Source organism: Malania oleifera, chromosome 7 (assembly GCF_029873635.1).
Source record: "Malania oleifera isolate guangnan ecotype guangnan chromosome 7, ASM2987363v1, whole genome shotgun sequence".
Taxonomy (NCBI): domain Eukaryota; kingdom Viridiplantae; phylum Streptophyta; class Magnoliopsida; order Santalales; family Ximeniaceae; genus Malania; species Malania oleifera.
In genome coordinates this window covers 54,223,543-54,231,055 of record NC_080423.1, presented here as the reverse complement: position 1 = coordinate 54,231,055, position 7,513 = coordinate 54,223,543, and the positions used below count along the sequence as shown (strand labels likewise).

General features: G+C 42.3%; 2 non-coding genes across 2 annotated transcripts in view; both read right to left on the bottom strand.

Annotated features, from left to right (window-relative positions):
* LOC131161200 (28S ribosomal RNA) overlaps positions 1-698 on the bottom strand; it is a 3,357-nt gene extending 2,659 nt beyond the window's left edge. The window contains exon 1 of the ribosomal RNA XR_009138355.1: positions 1-698. This exon is cut by the window's left edge and continues 2,659 nt beyond it. This is a non-coding gene — a ribosomal RNA (28S ribosomal RNA).
* A 252-nt stretch (positions 699-950) lies between these two features.
* Positions 951-1,106, bottom strand: LOC131161150 (5.8S ribosomal RNA). The gene has a single exon (XR_009138308.1). It is a non-coding gene; the product is annotated as a 5.8S ribosomal RNA (ribosomal RNA).
* Positions 1,107-7,513: the final 6,407 nt, after the last annotated feature.

Genomic DNA, 7,513 nt, shown 5'->3' with positions numbered 1-7,513 from the left:
TCGTTGACTCGCACACATGTCAGACTCTTTGGTCCGTGTTTCAAGATGGGTCAAATGAGGAGCCCGCAGGCCGATGCCCGGAGCACTCAAGTGCATAAGCACGCCATAACAGCACGTACTACCCACCACGATCATAGAAATGACTTCTCTACAAGCATATCAATAGCCTGGGCTTAGGACACTACCACAATCCGCATCGGTCCATATCCTAAGTCGATTGATGGATTGGCTTTTCACCATTCCACATCTGACCGAGATGCATCACCAGCCCTCATCCGCTTCCCTCTCGACAATTTCAAGCACTCTTTGACTCTCTTTTCAAAGTCCTTTTCATCTTTCCCACATGGTACTTGTTTGCTATCGGTCTCTTGCCAATATTTAGCCTTAGAAAGAATTTACCGCCCAATTAGGGCTCCATTCCCAAACAACCCAACTCGCCGACAGCGCCTTGTAATGCAACAGGGTCCGAGCACGACGGGGCTCTCACCCTCTCCGGCACCCCTTTCCAGAGGACTTGGGCCCAGTCCGTCGCTGAGGACGCTTCTACAGAAAACAATTCGAACAACATTGTTGTCTGATTCTCAAGATGGGCTCTTCCCAGTTTGCTCGCTGTTACTAAGGAAATCCTTGTAAGTTTCTTTTCCTCCGCTTATTGATATGCTTAAACTTAGCGGGTAGCCCCGCCTGACCTAGGGTCGCGATAGAGTATTGTCTCTTATAGACAAATACTAAAGGGTTGAGTGAGATCCTTACGTCAACGCAACTCAAACGATGGAGCATGACATAATGAAAGGGTCTAACAACCACCAATCGCCATTTTGTGTCTCGTCTAGACCTCATATTTTAAGCCAACCGCCCACAACTAAGTGCACGGGAGGCCAACATCCACCCACATAGTATCCCACCCCCAACAATGTTTTGTGGGAGAGGGTTTAGGGTGATAGAGTATGTGACACCTAGGCAGACATACCCTTAGCCTAATGGCTTCAAGTGCAACTTGCGTTCAAAGACTCGATGGTTCACGGGATTCTGCAATTCACACCAAGTATCGCATTTTGCTGCATTCTTCATCGATGCAAGAACCGAGATATTCATTGCCAAGAGTCATTATGGTTAAAAAATAAACACATCCCATTGGATCGTAGACGAGGCAACAAGAGAATGTTCTTTCATTTCAATTCCTTGGCGCATGCTGTGCCTGAGTTATTATGAAACTCATCGAAATGACCATGCAAAAAAACATGATTTCCCATTCAATAAATAATAGGGAACACCTACATTGCAATGTTCAAATTGAAAAGGGTGAGGTAAGCATGAAGCAATCACCACTATGTAAATAATATGTTCGCGGGTCATTCTTTGGCAAGTTTTGACAATGATCCTTTCGCAGGTTCACCTACGAAAATCTTGTTACGACTTCTCCTTCCTCTAAATGATAAGGTTCACTAGACTTCTTATGACATCGCCGGTAGCAAACCGCCCATGTCGCCACAATACAAACACTTCACTGGACCATTCAATCGGTAGGAGTGACGGGCAGTGTGTATAAATGGCATGGACATAGTCAACGCAAGCTGATGACTCGCACTTACTAGGAATTCCTCATTGAAGACCAAAAATTGCAATGATCTATCCCCATCACGATGAAATTTCAAAGATTACCCGGGCCTGTCGGCCAAGGCTATAGACTCGTTAAATACATCAGTGTAGCGCACGTGTGGCCCAGAACATCTAAGGGCATTACAGACCTGGTATTGCCTCAAACTTCCGTGGCCTAATTGGCCATAGTCCCTCTAAGAAGCTGGTTGTGAAGGGTCACCTCCACATAGTTAGTTAGTAGGCTAAGGTATTGTTTGTTAACAAAATTAACTAGAGAAATCGCTCCACCCACTAAGAACGACCATGCACAAATTTAACTTGTATACTGTCTAGATGTAATTGAAGTTTGTAATTTCCTTTTGTAGTGCCTTATGATCTTGAAACTGTAAGAGACAAATGGATTGTAAAAATGGCCAAGATGGCCCCTGGGTATGCCCAGGTTGGATGTATCTTAAGATCTTATAGTTCCTCTTTTGTGTAAGGATGAGACTTTATTTGGATTGGGTATGCCCAGAGTACTCGTAAATACTTACTTTGATCAAATATAATTTTTTCCTTTGATAAAAAAAATAAAAGAAAAAGCTCTCAGTCTATCAATCCTTACTATATCTAGACCTGGTAAGTTTCCCTGTGTTAAGTCAAATTAAGCCGCAGGCTCCACTCCTGGTGGTGCCCTTCTGTCAATTCCTTTAAGTTTCAGCCTTGCGACCATACTCCCCTCGAAACCCAAAAACTTTGATTTCTCATAAGGTGCCAACGGAGTCCGATAAGCAACATCCGCTAATCCCTGGTCGGCATCGTTTATGGTTGAGACTAGGATTAATGAAAACATCCTTGGCAAATGCTTTCGCAGTTGTTCATCTTTCATAAATCCAAGAATTTCACCTCTGACTATGATATACGAATGCCTTCGACTGTCCCTATTAATCATTACTCTGATCCCGAAGGCCAACAGAATAGGATTGAAATCCTATGATGTTATCCCATGCTAATGTATCCAGAGCATAGGCTTGCTATGAGCACTCTAATTTCTTCAAAGTAAAAGCATCGAAAGCACGAACCAGCCAATTAAGGCTAGGAGTGCATCGCCGATAGAAATGAGGGGATGACCGGTGCAAACCAAAAGGCGGACCGATCAACCCAACCCAAGGTCCAACTATGAGCTTTTTAACTGCAATAACTTAAATATATGCTATTGGAGCTGGAATTACCGCAGCTGTTGGCACCAGACTTGCCCTCCAATAGATCCTCGTTACGGGATTTAGATTGCACTCATTCCAATTACCAAACTCATAGAGCCCCGTATTGTTATTTATTGTCACTACCTCCCTGTGTCAAGATTGGGTAATTTGCGCGCCTGTTGCCTTCTTAGGATGTGGTAGCCATTTCTCAGTCTCCCTCTCTGGAATTGAACCCTATTCTCCGTTACCCGTCACCACCATGGTAGGCCACTATCCTACCATCGAAAGTTGATAAGGCAGATATTTGAATGATGCGTCACCGGCACCAAGGCCGTGTGATCCATTGAGTTATCATGAATCATCATAGAAATGGGCAAAGCCGGCATCGACCTTTTATCTAATAAATGCATCCCTTCCAGAAGTTGGAGTTTGTTGCATGTATTCGCTCTAGAATTACTACGGTTATCGGAGTAGCAAATACCATCAAACAAACTATAACTGATTTAATGAGCCATTCGCAGTTTCACAGTCTGAATTAGTTCATACATACACATGCATGGCTTAATCTTTAAGACAAGCATATGACAACTGGCAGGATCAATCAGGTGTATTCTTTATCGACACCGACATCGTATGAGCCTAAAAGGCAATCAAAGCAAGTGTCGTTGTCATGTATTGCATCAAGTGATAAACACTTGGTTAAGGGCACATTGGAGTGTAAACCCCATCCTCGCACAAGGTTCTGTATCTAAAAGCATGAGCAATTGAACCTGAACAAACCATGAGCATAAGACACACAAGTGAAGCATATACATGGATCGTAGGGGTTGCTTCTAGGTTCACCATACACCCCAAAAAAAGGCATATGGAAAAAATAGAGACATCAATCGATAATTCCTTCAACTTAGGTAGGCAACACAGGAATCACTATTTTTCCCAAGGAAGCAATTTACTTGAAGCAACAATGAAAAGGAATGCATCGGTACAGTCCTCAGCATAAGCAAGGAGCCAGCAAACCAACACAAACTAATGGCCACTCACGCACCATCGCGTACACTTGACCACAAACCCAAAAAAATGCAATGTAATTCACAAGGCAAAAAGCCTTGCGCAAATATGCACACATTAAGTAGGATTGTAGAAGCACCGCTAGGCGCGACAGCAATATAACCAACAATTCCTCAAAAAACATGCTTCAAGAATGAAAGAGTATAGGGAATGCATGTAAACATAAATAAGATATTATATTAGCTTTAAATGAAAGTAATCAACATCCAATGTCAACAACATAGGCATCAATGGCTATCATAAAACCAATAAAATAGCTTAATTGTATAAACATCCACTAAATTGGGTGTGGTAGAGATATCAAAGGAAATCAATACCCAGTGACAAGATATAAGCATTGATGGTCATTATGAGCTCGATGCAATAGCATGGTTGCATAAACATGCACTCAATAGGGTTGGTAAAGGGCTAACAAAGAAAACAAGAAAACCAATAAATGGAAGGTACATCAATAAGGAGGACTATGAAAGAAAATAAAGATATTGAATGACATATAAATGCAAATCTATTATTACTTTAGCTCAAACACAAGCAAATCAGCACTTAGTGACAAGATATAAGCATTGATAGCCATCGTAAGCTTGGTGCAATAGCATAATTGCATGGTAGCATCAATAAGTAGGCTTATCAAAAGAAAAGGATTATATGCAATGACATATTTATGTAAATTTTCTATCACTTTGGCTTAAACACAGGAAAATCAACACCCAATGATAAAATATAGGCATCAATTACCATCGTAAGACGAATGTAATAGCATAATTACATAAACATGCAGCCAATGGGTGTAGTTGGGTTAAGAAAATAAACAAAACAATGATTTTTCTTTGTAAATGTGGAAAATAGACATATCAAGAAGCATCCATCCAAGTTGGCATAGGGCACATAAAAGCATCCAACCAAATTCGCATGAGGCTACCATACATCAAAACGACTTGGCATGGTGCTACCATGCATATAAAAGCATCCAACTAACTTGACATGGGGAAACCATGCAATATTGCTCATTATCAAGGCACATTAACCACATGGTCCAACAATGACAAATCTGAATGTCAACAATTCCAACAGCACATGGTCATGCATGGTTAAGGGTCATCGAGTAAGCATTTGGTTAACCACATGGCTATGCATCATTAAGTGTCATCAAGTAAATATTTGGTTAACCACATGGCCTAATGATGATAAATCTGAATGCCAACAACACCCACTACACATCCGCACATGGCAACGAATGGTTGTGACAATAGTAATCATTTGCTTAACCGCATAGCCCAATGATGGCAAATCTGAATGTTTTACGCTTGGCCACGAATGGTTGTGTCAATGATAGGGATTTGGTTTACCATATGCCCCAATGATGACGAATCTGAATGTTAACAATGCCAACTACACATACACGCATGGCCATGAATGGTTGTGTCAATGATAAGCATTTGATTAATAGCATGGCCCAACGACGACAAATCTGAATGTCAACAATGCCAACTACACATTCGCGCATGGCCACGAATGGTTGTGTCAATGATAAGCATTTGGTTAACCGCATGGCCCAATGATGAAAAATATGAATGTCAACAATGCCAATTACACATCCGCACATGGCCATGAATGGTTGTGTCAACAATAAGCATTTGGTTAACAGCATGGCCCAACGATGACAAATTTGAATGTCAACAATTTCCACTACACATCCGTGCATGGCCACGAATGGTTGTCAACGATAAGCATTTGGTTAACCGCATGGCCCAATGATGACAAATTCGAATGTCAACAATTTTCACAACACATCCGTGCACCGCCACGAATGGTTGTCAACGATAAGCATTTGGTTAACCTCATGGCCCAACGATGTCAAATCCGAATGTCAACAATTCCCATTGCACATCTGCGCATGGCCACGAATGGTTGTCAATGATAAGCATTTGGTTAACCGCATGACCCAATAATGACGACATGAGTGTCAATGATGCCCAGAGCATGTCAACGAAGGGCCATGTAGCCAGCCCACTGTTGACAAGTGCTTGAGCACCTTCCACCCCCCCCCCCCCCTAAAGAGCTTTATATGCCATTTTGGGTTTGGCACAAGGACACATAAACTTGTTAGAGGAGTCACACTGGGGTTTTTTTAAACAATTGTCAATATTTTTGGAGATGTAGAGGGTCACATTTTGAGGCTGTGGATAACTTTTTTGTTTTGGTTTTGCAATCCAATTGGTCAAGAAAAATTCTGAGGAAATTTGTGTGCATGTCACACGGTTTGGTTTGGTTTTATGAAGGGAGAGCACAATTTTTGGAAGATGTTTTCTATTATGGAAAGGGCATAACAAAGGCTACTTCCAAAAAAACATTCTGAATTTTCCGAGCTTCGGTGTAGTTATTATTAATTTTTGAATTAAAAATAGGGAAAATTCAGGGAAAATAGTAAATAAATTCAAAAAATTATGAAAATTTTTGGGGAGGTATAGCATTCCATTTGGAGGCTGTGGGTACTTGGATTTTGGGTTTTACACTCTATTAAGGTTAGAAACATGCCATGGAAGGCAGCGGTGCACGGCGCGCGGGTTGGTTCAATATTTTTGTGGTTGGGCCTTCAAAAAGGGTACATCATGGCTTTCTTCCAAGGGGCTTGCTTATCCCCATGATGCTACCCAATGGTCCCACCGACCGATTATGCCAACATGCACCCGAACGAAACAAGGGTGAACCGTGTGTTGGTACAAGAAGACCTTAGCATATCCCCACTAATGATGTTTGTGGGAGGAGGGCATACCCTCATTTATGTCATGCCGTGTCATGTCATGTCATGTATTAGCCACATACACTAGATCATGCACTAAGTCATGTCATGTCATGCCATGTCATGCCATGCAGTAGCCACACACACTAGGCCATGCACTAAGCCATGTCATGCCATGTAGTAGCCATACATAATAAACTATGCACTAGGTCATGCAGTAAGCCATGCCATGTGGTAGCCACACAAACTATGTCTTGCACTAGGTCATGCCGTGTCATGTCATGTACTAGCCACACACACTAGGTCATGCACTAACAATGTCATGTCGCATCATGTCATGCCATGTCATGTCATGTCGTGTCATGTCATGTACTAACCACACACACTAGGTCATGCACTAACCATGTCATGCCGTGTCATGTCGTATCATCTCACGTCATGTACTAGCCACACACACTAAGCATGCCATGTCGTGTCAAGTCATGCCGTGTCATGTCATGTACTAGCCACACACACAAGACCATGCACTAACCATGACATGCCATGTTATACCATTTCATGTCATGCCATGCCGTGTTATCTCATGCCATGTCATGCCATGCCGTGTCATGTCATGTACTAGTCACACAGACTAGGCCATTCACTAACCATGTCATGGAGTGTCACGTCACACCGTGTCGTGTTATGTCATGTACAAGCCACACACACTAGGCTATGCACAAACCATGTCATGTCGTGTTATGCCATGCTGTGTCATGTCATGTTCTAGCCACACACACTAGGCCATGCACTAACGATGTCATGTCTTGTAATGTCTTGCCATGTCATGTTATGTACTAGCCACACACACTAGGTCATGCACTAACCATGTCATGCCTTGTCATGTCATGTACTAGCCGCATACACTAGGCCATGCACTAACCAT